Here is a 12,013-nt window from a genome sequence, read left to right on the forward strand (position 1 = left end):
CCTTCTTTTCTTCCTCCTTTCCTTCCTCCCTCTCCTTTCCTTCCTTCCTCCTCTCTCCCTCCCCTTCTTTCCTCCCTCCTCCTTTCCTTCCTCCTTCCTCCCTCTCCTTCCTTCCTTCTTTTCTCCCTCCTTTCCTTCCTCCTCCTTTCTTCCTCCTCCCTCCTCCTTCCTTCCTTCCTTCCTTCCTTCCTTCCTTCCTTCCTTCCCTCCCTCTCCCTCCTTCCTTCCTTCCTTCCTCCTCTCTCCTACCCTCCTTCCCTCCCTCCTCCTTTTTATTTCTCCTCCTTCCTTCCTTCTCTCCCCTCTCTCTCTCCCCTCTTCCCCCTTCACTCTCTCTCCTTCTCTCTCTTCTCTCTCTTCTCTTTCTTTCCTCTCCCTTCCCTTCCCATCTGGAGCTAGGAATTCTGCCCGCCCATCCCTTCCCTGTTTCCCTCGCCATCGAATTTCCAATTTTCAGCTAATATCAAGGTCACGACAGCCGGCTCAGAGGGCCTGGTAGGACATAATGGCAGAAGAATTGTCAATGTCGCTGCGAGTGAATGCGGAATGAGGCGAAGGCTAAGGAGGGGAAATTTTCCATTCCCCGCCCGGCCTCTGAATAAGCAAATACATTTTCTCCCTGTGTGTCTCGCATTAGAGGTGCCAGGCGGCAGGTAAGAGAGTCATTAGTAACAGTTTTGCGAGGTAATGAAGTCTCTTTATTTCTCTTCCGAGCAAATTCATGAATACATAAAGGAAGGAGGAGAGTGGGCTGCGTTGGGCGCCTGGCTGGCGGCAGGGGGGCTGCATTGGGCGTCTTTGCGGCACCCCCACCCCCAGGGAGCCCCCAGCTGGGGTCAGCTAGGAAGGCCCGGCCGGAGACCCGAGGGGAGGGGCTCCCCCCCCTCCATCCATGCTTACAGGTGGGCTCTCTCTGCCCACCTGTCTGATCCACACCTGGGCTGGCTTTCTTCCTGTCTTTCTTTCTTTCTCTCTTCCTTCCTTTCTTTCTTTCTTTCTTTCTTTCTTTCTTTCTTTCTTTCTTTCTTCTTCCTTCCTTCCTTCCTTCCTTCCTTCCTTCCTTCCTTCCTTCCTCTTTCTTTCTTTCTTTCTTTTTGCTCCGTTCCTTCCTTCCTTCCTTCCTTGCTTGCTTTCTCTTTCTTTCTTTCTTTCTTTCTTTCTTTCTTTCTTTCTTTCTTTCTTTCTTTCTTTCTTTTCTCCTTCCCTCCTTCCTTTTTCCTTTCTTCTTCCTTCCTTTCTTTTTGCTTCTTTCCTTCCTTCCTTCCTTCCTTGCTTTCTTTCTTTTTGCTCCTTTCCTTGCTTGCTTGCTTTCTTCCTTTCTTCTTCCTTCCTTTCTTCCTTCCTTCCTTCCTTCCTTCCTTCCTTCCTTCTTTCTTTCTTTCTTTTTGCTCCCTTCCTTCCTTGCTTGCTTGCTTTCTCTTTCTTTCTTTCTTTCTTTCTTTCTTTCTTTCTTTCTTTCTTTCTTTCTTTCTTTCTTCCTTCCTTCCTTCCTTCTTTCTTTCTTTCTTTTTGCTCCCTTCCTTCCTTCCTTGCTTGCTTGCTTTCACTTTCTTTCTTTCTTTCTTTCTTTCTTTCTTTCTTTCTTTCTTTCTTTCTTTCTTTCTCTTCCTTCCTTCCTTCCTTCCTTCCTTCCTTCCTTCCTTCCTTCCTTCCTTCTTTCTTTCTTTTTGCTCCCTTCCTTCCTACCTTGCTTGCTTGCTTTCTCTTTCTTTCTTTCCTTCTTTTTCCTTCCTTCCTTCCTTCCTTCCTTCCTTCCTTCCTTCCTTCCTTCCTTCCTTCTTTCTTTCTTTCTTTTGCTCCCTTCCTTCCTTGCTTGCTTGCTTTCTTTCTTTCTTTCTTTCTTTCTTTCTTTCTTTCTTTCTTTCTTTCTTTCTTTTTTCTTTCTTTCTTTCTTTTTCTTCCTTCCTTTCTTCCTTCCTTCCTTCCTTCCTTCCTTCCTTCCTTCTTTCTTTCTTTTGCTCCTTCCTTCCTTCCTTGCTTGCTTTCTCTTCTTTCTTTCTTTCTTTCTTTCTTCTTTCTTTCTTTCTTTCTTTCTTTCTTCCTTCCTTCCTTCCTTCCTTCCTTCCTTCCTTCCTTCTTTCTTTCTTTCTTTTTGCTCCCTTCCTTCCTTCCTTGCTTGCTTGCTTTCACTTTCTTTCTTTCTTTCTTTCTTTCTTTCTTTCTTTCTTTCTTTCTTTCTTTCTTCCTTCCTTCCTTCCTTCCTTCCTTCCTTCCTTCCTTTCTTCTTTCTTCCTTTCTTTTTGCTTCTTTCCTTCCTTCCTTCCTTCCTTCCTTCCTTGCTTGCTTGCTTCCTTTCTTTCTCTTTTGCTTTCTTTCTTTCTTTCTTTCTTTCTTTCTTTCTTTCTTTCTTTCTTTCTTTCTTTCTTTCTTTCTTTCTTTCTTTCTTGTTTTTTATTTTTCAAAATATAAACATTCCATCTTTCCTTAAGGACTGTGTTGTCTGGGTCACAACTATCTCCGTGCAACAACCTTCAGCATTTACAACCTCACTCCCGTTAATATTAATTCTCTAATTTTAAAATGATAGTATATTAAACCGTTGAACATTATAAGCCTATCCATTTTTCCTCTTAACATGTCTTCTGGTAAAAATACAATCATGATAGTAACATTAATCACAGGGGTGAAATCCAGCAGGTTCTGGAGAACCGGCAGCGGAAATTTTGAGTAGTTCAGAGAACTGGCAAATACCACCTCTGGCTGAACCCCAGAGTGGGCTGGGAATGGAGATTTTGCAGTATCCTTCCCCCAGGAGTGAGGAGGGAATGGAGATTTTGCAATATCCTTCCCCCAGGAGTGGGATGGGAATGGGGATTTTGCAGTATCCTTCCCCTGCCACGCCCACCAAGCCACGCCCACAGAACCGGTAGTAAAAAAAATTGGGATTTCACCACTGATTAAGCATAATTATCCTCATCATAATAATACTAACGATTTTCTTCTTATTTATACCACCATCTTAACATATAATAAGAATAACAGTTGGAAGGGACCTTGGAGGTCTTCTAGTCCAACCCCCTGCCCAGGCAGGAAACCCTACACCACTTCAGACAAATGGCTATCCAACATCTTCTTCAAAACTTCCAGTGTTGGAGCATTCACAACTTCTACAGGCAAGTCGTTCCACTTATTAATTGTTCTAACTGTCAGGAAATTTCTCCTTAGTTCTAATTTGCTTCTCTCCTTGATTAGTTTCCACCCATTGCTTCTTCTTCTACCCTCAGGTGCTTTGGAGAATAGCTTGACTCCCTCTTCTTTGGGGCAGCCCCTGAGATATTGCAACACTGCTATCATATTTTCTATTTTTATTTATTTATTTATTTACATTTATATCCCGCCCTTCTCCGAAGACTCAGGGCGGCTTACAGTGTATAAGGCAATAGTCTCATTCTAATTGTATATTTATATACAAAGTCAACTTATTGCCCCCCCCAACAATCTGGGTCCTCATTTTACCTACCTTATAAAGGATGGAAGGCTGAGTCAACCTTGGGCCTGGTGGGACTTGAATCTGCAGTAATTGCAGGCAGCTGTGTTTAATAACAGGCTTCTTACAGCCTGAGCCACACCGCTCTTCAATCTTCTCCTTTTATTTCCAGTTTCCCTTTTCATCCTCAAACCATCGACAGAATACCGCCCGTATCTCATAATATCCCGTTTGTTCTTTCTCCTTAATTGCTAGTGTTAATCTATTCATTCCTGCACATTCTAATCGTTTCCTATTCCATCTTCTCCAATGGAGCTTTCTTAAATGCAATTGCCCGAGGAACACCCCCCAGCCTCCACCTGCCTGTCTCCCTCCAAGATGCTCTTCAGGTATAGCAGGAGGCATAATTTCCTAATTTCCTTGAGGCGGATCCACTAGTTTAGCTTAAGGTAAAGGTAAAGGTTCCCCTCGCACATACATGCTAGTCGTTCCCGACTCTAGGGGGCGGTGCTCATCTCCGTTTCAAAGCCAAAGAGCCAGCGCTGTCCGAAGACGTCTCCGTGGTCATGTGGCCGGCATGACTCAACGCGCCAAAGGCACACGGAACGCTGTTACCTTCCCACCAAAGGTGGTCCCTATTTTTTCTACTTCCATTTTTTACGTGCTTTCGAAACTGCTAGGTTGGCAGAAGCGGGGACAAGTAACAAGAGCTCACCCCGTTACACGGCAGCACTAGGGATTCGAACCGCTGAGCTGCCGACCTTTCATTCGACGAGCTCAACGTCCTAGCCCCTGAGCCCTTTAGTCTAGCTTACCCCACCCTAAACTCGGGTGCATTTCTGAGCCCTTATTTCCCAGAGGCCTTTGCTGCTGTTTGGAGTTTGCTGATGTTCAGGGGAACTTTTGTCCTCCCCTCTTGGCAGCAAAACCGCCCAAGGGGGGGAGAGGGGGGCTCTGCCTACCTACCCCCCACCCCCCCGGTACCGTATCCGAGCAGCCAAACTTTCCCCGCACGATGAACTTAACAGAGCTGTTGCTCTAGAACGAATCTGGTTAATTCCTCCCCATCCGATAAGAACAGGAAGGGTGGATGGGTGGGTGAGGGGAGACATCCAGCCGATTGCAATCCAAAATTATTTCTCCACCCCCCCCCCTCTTTTAATACTCCCTACATATTTGGGGTGGCGGAAAGCCTACAGTTTTTTTCTCTTGTTGGCTGTTCTTCTTGGTAACTTGTTCCATATGCTGCTCTGCATATGCTCTGCCGAAGCCGTGCCCCCTCCCCCACCCTCGCCTCCCCCAAACCTATTTTCCCTTCCTGACCCCCCCACCCCCCCCACCTTTGATTTGTTACGGGCAAAGGTAGGGAAGGAGGAAGGGCCTGGATCAACAGCCCCCCCCCCACTCTTGAGACAAAGGTGTGCAGCCAGAGGTCAGTAAAGGCAACGCCTGACCAGGTGGCTCCGTGGCTAAGACGCCGAGCTCGTCGAGCGGAAAGGTCGGGCCGTTCGGCAGTTCGAATCCTTGCGTGAGCAAGGGGTCGGGCTAGATGACCTCCAAGGTCCCTTCCCATTCGGTTACTGTTTTTGTTTAGCCTCATGAGGTGCCTCTGTGGCTAAGACGCCGAGCTTGTCAATCAGAAAGGTCGGCGGTTCAAATCCCTAGCACAGGTCCCCTGCATGAGCAGGGGGTCGGACTAGATGACCTCCGAGGTCCCTTCCCATTCTGTTAACTGTTTGTTTGTTTAGCCTCACTAGGTGGCTCCGTGGCTAAGACGCCGAGCTTGTCGATCAGGAAGGTCGGCAGTTTGGCAGTTTGAATCCCTGTATGAGCAGAGGGTCGGACTAGATGACCTCCAGGGTCCCTTCCCACTCGGTTATTGTTTGTTTGTTTAGCCTCACTAGGGGCCTCCATGGCTAAGACACTGAGCTTGTCGATCAGAAAGGGGGCATCTGTGGCTCAGACTGCTAATGCAGTCTGTTATTAACAGCAGCTGCTTGCAATTACTGCAGGTTCGAGTCCCACCAGGCCCAAGGTTGACTCAGCCTTCCATCCTTTATAAGGTAGGTAAAATGAGGACTGTTGGGGGCAATAAGTTGACTTCGTATATAAATATACAAATAGGATGAAGACTATTGCTAACATAGTGTAAGCCGCCCTGAGTCTTCGGAGAAGGGCGGGATATAAATGCAAATTAAAAAAAAAAAAAAAGAAAGGTCGGTGGTTCAGATCCCTAGCACAGGTCTCCTGCATGAGCCGGAGTGGCTGGACTAGATGACCTCCAAGGTCCCCTTCCCACTCTTGTTACTGTTATTAAAGCAGCCGAGATGCTCCTGTCTCCGTATACACCTAAACCCCAGGTGCAAGACCCATTTTGGGTGTGTGGGGGTGCCTTCCTTGCCAAGGCGGTACCCGTTGAGGCCGCCGGGCGAGATCATGCCCAGCCCTGCAGTGTTTCACTTTCGGGGTGTCAAGAAATACCCACAAAACCCATTTCCTTAGCAAGGCAGCTGCTTGGGTTCCCCTGCCTTTGAAGAACCTTGCAATTTTAGCCGTGCAGCTGTGCATCGCGGAAATGTTATTTATTTTACAAGCAGTGCCTCTAAATATTAAGGAAGGTTGTTTCTTCCACAGCAGGGCAGCTGCCCATTAATTTCCCCCTCCTCTTTTTTTTAAAAAACGGAAGTAAAAAGCAGTAGAATAGAATAGAATAGAATAGAATAGAATAGAATAGAATAGAATAGAATAGAATAGAATAGAATAGAATAGAATAGAATAGAATTTTTTTATTGGCCAAGTGTGATTGGACACACAAGGAATTTGTCTTTGGTGCATATTTTTTTTAATTTGCATTTATATCCCGCCCTTCTCCGAAGACTCAGGGCGGCTTATGTCAAGCAATAGTCTTCATCCATTTGTATATTATATACAAAGTCAACTTATTGCCCCCAACAGTCCTCATTTTACCTCCCTTATAAAGGATGGAAGGCTGAGTCAACCTTGGGCCTGGTGGGACTTTAACCTGCAGTAATTGCAAGCAGTTGCTGTTAATAACAGACTGTCTTAGCAGTCTGAGCCACAGAGGCATATGCTTGCAGCGTACATAAAAAAATTAGAATAGAATAGAATAGAATAAAATAGAATAGAATAGAATAGAATAGAATTTATTGGCCAAGTGTGATTGGACACACAAGGAATTTGTTTTGGTGCATAAGCTCTCAGTGTACATAAAAGAAAAAGAAAAAAAAACCTTCATCAAAGGTACAACATTTACAACACAAATGATGGTCAGAGGTTGCAATTTAACCCTTAATGATAACAGCAAAAAGTTACAATCATACAGTCATAAGTGGAAAGAGATTGGTGATGAAAACGATGAGAAGATTAATAGTAGTGCAGATTCAGTAAATAGTTTGACAGTGTTGAGAGAATTATTTGTTTAGCAGAATGATGGCCTTCAGGAAAAAACTGTTCTTGTGTCTAGTTGTTCTGATGTGCAGTGCTCTATAGCGTCGTTTTGATGGTAGGAGTTGAAACAGTTTATGTCCAGAAGTTCTATCATATCGCAAGATCTCAAATGGACAGCTAACATCAAAAACATCATCAAAAAAGGACAACAAAGAATGTTCTTTCTGCGCCAACTCAGGAAGCTCAAACTGCCCAAGGAGCTGCTGATTCAGTTCTACAGAGGAATTATTGAGTCTGTCATTTGCACCTCTATAACTGTCTGGTTCGGTTCTGCAACCCAACAAGAAAAACACAGACTTCAGAGGATAATTAGAACTGCAGAAAAAATAATTGCTACCAACCTGCCTTCCATTGAGGACCTGTATACTGCACGAATCAAGAAGAGGGCCGTGAAAATATCTACAGACCCCTCGCATCCTGGACATAAACTGTTTCAACTCCTACCCTCAAAACGACGCTATAGAGCACTGCACACCAGAACAACTAGACACAAGAACAGTTTTTCCCCGAAGGCCATCACTCTGCTAAACAAATAATTCCCTCAACACTGTCAAACTATTTACTAAATCTGCACTACTATTAATCTTCTCATCGTTCCCATCACCCATCTCCTCCCACTTATGACTGTATGACTGTAACTTTGTTGCTGGCAATCCTTATGATTTATATTGATATACTGACCATCAATTGTGTTGTAAATGTTGTACCTTGATGAAGGTATCTTTTCTTTTATGTACACTGAGAGCATATGCACCAAGAAAAATTCCTTGTGTGTCCAATCACACTTGGCCAATAAAAAATTCTATTCTATTCTATGTGAGGGATCCTAAGATCCTAAGGGACAGACAACTCCCTTGCTTGGCTTTTTGACGTATTTCTACAAATTAGGCCGTGGCCTAATTTTAGCCCCAGTCAAATGTGACCCTAAAATTCCCCTGCTTTCCGTTAACCGCACTGAATCTCCTTCCGTTTGGAGCAGGGGTGAAATGCTCCCGGTTCGGACCGGATTGCCTGATCCGGTAGCGATAGCGACGGGTGATTCGGAGAACCGGTAGCAAAAATCCCTGCCCCCACTCCCAATGCCCAGCTGAGCCGCACGATCATCAGAGGTTGTGGGTTTTTTTTTACTTTTAAAAGCATTTTTTCCCTTCGGCTGAAAAAATGGTTTTAAAAGTAAAAAAAAAAAGCCTCTGATGATCGCACACCTCAGCTGGGATCATCAGAGGCTTTTAAAAGTGTTTTTTCGATGCATCTTTTAAATGCTTTTAAAAAGCATTTTTAAAAACATATTTTCAGCCAAAGAAGTTGTAGAAAAAATGCTTTTAAAAGTAAAAAAAAAAGCCTCTGATGATCGTGCGGCTCAGCTGGGCTCATCAGAGGCTTTTAAAAGCATTTTTTCGGTGCATCTTTTAAGTGCTTTTAAAAAGCATTTTTAAAAACATCTTTTCGGCCGAAGAGGTTGTAGAAAAAATGCTTTTAAAAGAAAAAAAAAGTTGGCCATGCCTATCCAGTCACATTACCCCCACAAGCCACACCCACAGAACCGGTAGTAACAAATTTTACATTTCACCCCTGGTTTGGAGTTGAATATTAGTAGTTTTTTAAAAAAACTATTATATTAATAGTTCTTTTCAGGCTTAAAACACACTTCTGAGTCAACCTAAAAAAAAAAAAAATTTGGCAGGATTTTAGTAGGTGCATGGCTGAATTTTGCTGCAGCTGGTATGTGCTACGTGGGTTTCGCCTTCTGTTTATATCACTTGGGCGACGCTCTGTGGAAATATCTCGACCTCTGGAGCATTTATTTCAGGACCCATAACATATGCTGCAGCTTCACAATAGCCTTCCGTTCTCAGAGATGGGAGGCGACGAGCCTCCATACATAGGGGTAGTTCATCTGCGGAACCCCAGATCCTGCCAATGAGCTGGAGTCTACGGAGTTTGGGGTCCTGGAAACCCCTCACTTGGAGCTGGAGAAGGAAAAAGGAGGAGAACTAGACTCACTCGATGGAGCCTCCCTTTACAGCAGCAGTATACCTAGAAGACTGCATCCAGTTTTGGTTACCACACTATAAAAAAGATGTCGAGACGCTAGAAAAAGTGCAGAGAAGAGCAACCAGGAAGATGAGGGGATTGGAGGCTAAAACATACGATGAACGGTTGCAGGAACTGGGCATGGCTAGTCTAGGGAAGAGAAGGACCAGGGGAGGCAGGATAGCATCTTCCAATATCTAAAGGGCTGCCCCAGAGATGAGGGGGTCAAGCTATTTTCCAAAGCACCTGAAGGCCAGTGAAGGAAGAACGGATGGAAACTGACCAAGGAGAGATTCAACCTGGAAATAAGGAGGAATTTTCTAACATTGAGAACAATCCACCCCATGGAACAGAAGTTGCCTTCGGAAGTTGTGGGAGATTCATCACTGGAAGCTTTCAAGAAGAGACTGGACTGCCATCCGTCAAAAACGGTGTAGGGTCTCCTGCTTGGCCGGTGGGGGTTGGACTAGATGACCTACAGGGTCCCTTCCAACTCTGTTAATCTGTATCTGAACAGAGGCTTTTTTTAAAAAATCAATTTTTATTAATTTTCCTTCCCCCCCCCACATTTTTTTACGAACAGAGTATTGGCCATATCATATCTTATACAATTTAACATATCCAAATTCATTTTACTTAAGTTACAGTTTCTGCCAGCCTATTCTTTCCCCATATTTTTAATCGTGTCTTAATGTTTCTATACTGATTTATGTAAGCTTCATCTTCTTTCACCCTCAAATTCTAATTTCTCCATTTTTACTGAGATATATTCTCTTTTATTATTTTTGAATACTTCAGTTTTTATCCTGATATATCCAAACATGTCTGGGGTTGTCTTTCTACCGTTTCATCTTTTTCGTTTTACAGCAATCTTTCGTCTCTTTCTCATTCCTTTCCCTCCCTTCTTTTATCCTTCCTACTTTCTTCTCTCCTCTCCTACTCCTTCTCTACTTCCCCTTCCTTTCTCCCCCTCCTCCTTTCTTCCTGTCGTGTCCCACCCCCACTCCGACGAACGAGTCAAGGAAGTCCGTAACAAACTTGGCAACGAAGCCTCTGCAGCTTTGCCAAATTCCTTCGAGGTTTATCAGGGCAGGCAGGAGTCCAAGTTGTAACTTCAGCGATAGGGTCCGATATCAGCCAACTAGATAAGACTTTGCTTGACTTAAGGTTGGAATGCCAAAAGCAGGTCCTTTATATACGCTGGGGGGGGGGGGGCTCCATGACTCAGCATTTATCCGGGCCTGCCCCTCCCTTCCTTCTGCTGGCGTCGCCTCTCAGATCTCCGGAAGCGAGGGTCCTCCCACTTTGAATTGTCTTCAGTGGATCTGCTGTCACCATCTGGGAAAAGGAGGGGTCAGAAGGAGTAGGCCTGGTTAATTCCACCACCTGGCTGGCTTCCTGCTCTGAAGGCTGAGCCAAAGGAACACACGCTGTATGAGTGAGGTTTATTGGGCTTCTCCTTTCACTCCTGGAATCCTCTCCGGGCATGGGGCCAGGGCCGGGGATTGGAGGCATGACAGGCCATTCATCTTCATTATCAGACTCGGAGTCTGATAACAGGCCCGGTTGAGGAGAGGAGGGAGGACGAGTCACAACACTTCCTCTCTATCTAACCTTCTCTCCTACTCTTATGTCCCCCTCCCTTCTTCCTCTCCTCTTCCCTTTCTTCTTTTCCTCTCTCTCCTTCTTCCTCTCTTCCATCTCTCTCCGAACAGAGGCTTTCAAGGAGAGACTGGACTGCCATCTGTCAGAAATGGGGTAGGGTCTCCTGCTTGGGCAGGGGGTTGGACTAGATGACCTATAAGGTCCCTTCCAACTCTGTTAATCTGTATCTTTGTGTGTCCTCTGTGTGTGTCCTTGTGTGTCCAATCACACTTGGCCAATAAAAAAATTCTATTCTGTTCTATTCTATTCTATTCTATTCTATTCTATTCTATTCTATTCTATTCTATTCTATTCTATTCTATGACTATCATTAAGTGTTGTACCTTGTAATTCTTGATGAACGTAACTTTTCTTTTATGTACACTGAGAGCTTATGCACCAAAGACAAATTCCTTGTGTGTCCAATCACACTTGGCCAATAAAAAATTCTATTCTATTCTATTCTATTCTATTCTATTCTATTCTATTCTATTCTATTCTATTCTATTCTATTCTATTCTTAGAGTTCTTGATGAACATATCTTTTCTTTTATGTACACTGAGAGCCTATGAACCAAGACAAATTCCTTGTGTGTCCAATCACACTTGGCCAATAAAAAAATTCTATTCTATTCTATTCTATTCTATTCTATTCTATTCTATTCTATTCTATTCTATTCTATTCTATCTGAACGGAGGCTTTCTAGAAGAGACCGGAGTGCCATCTGTCAGAAATGGCGTAGCGTCTCCTGCCTGGGCGGGGTGGGGGGGTTGGACTAGATGACCTCCGAGGTCCCTTCCAACTCTCAATCTAATCTAATCTAAAAAATGGTTTCCTGGGATGATGCTTCCCCCCACCCAACCCTCGTGGCCTTTCTTAGCGGGATCTCATCGGCAACCGCCAAATAATAAGAGAAATAAAGAGTTGGAAGACAACCCATTTGGCAAAAAATGCCTTTCTTTGCCCCCCACCCCCACCCCAAATTCAGACGCCATCTGAGTGTAAAAGGCCCGGGGGGGGAAAGCTTCAGGTTTCACTCCCGAGCCCCGTTTTCCTCTTCCTCCGCCTGGCTCGAGCTGGTGTCGGGCTACACGTCCGTCCGTGCCGAGCTTCCACCTAATTAAATTTCAGAGTTATTTCTCAAATGTGCCGTGACCCAGGTCGGATTCGCCAGGAGTTGAGCCCAGCTCAGCATCTCCGTCCCACACCCCAACCCGCTTCGCTTCCAACTCCTGGCTCTCCCCCTCCCTCTTTTATTTCCTTCCCTCCTTTTCCTTCTCAGGGTGCCGTCCCAGATATTGGAAACCCTCCAGAACTAGAGGGGGGTGGAAAAAAATAAGAATAAACCCAGTGTTTGCAATGCTGGGAAGCGCAATGCCCGGCGCTCCGTTACGATGGCACCCATCCTTGCCAGGCTGTGCAGAATCTCTCATCCCGCA

The sequence above is a fragment of the Ahaetulla prasina genome, chromosome 18 (genome assembly GCF_028640845.1).
Source record: "Ahaetulla prasina isolate Xishuangbanna chromosome 18, ASM2864084v1, whole genome shotgun sequence".
NCBI classification, from domain to species: domain Eukaryota; kingdom Metazoa; phylum Chordata; class Lepidosauria; order Squamata; family Colubridae; genus Ahaetulla; species Ahaetulla prasina.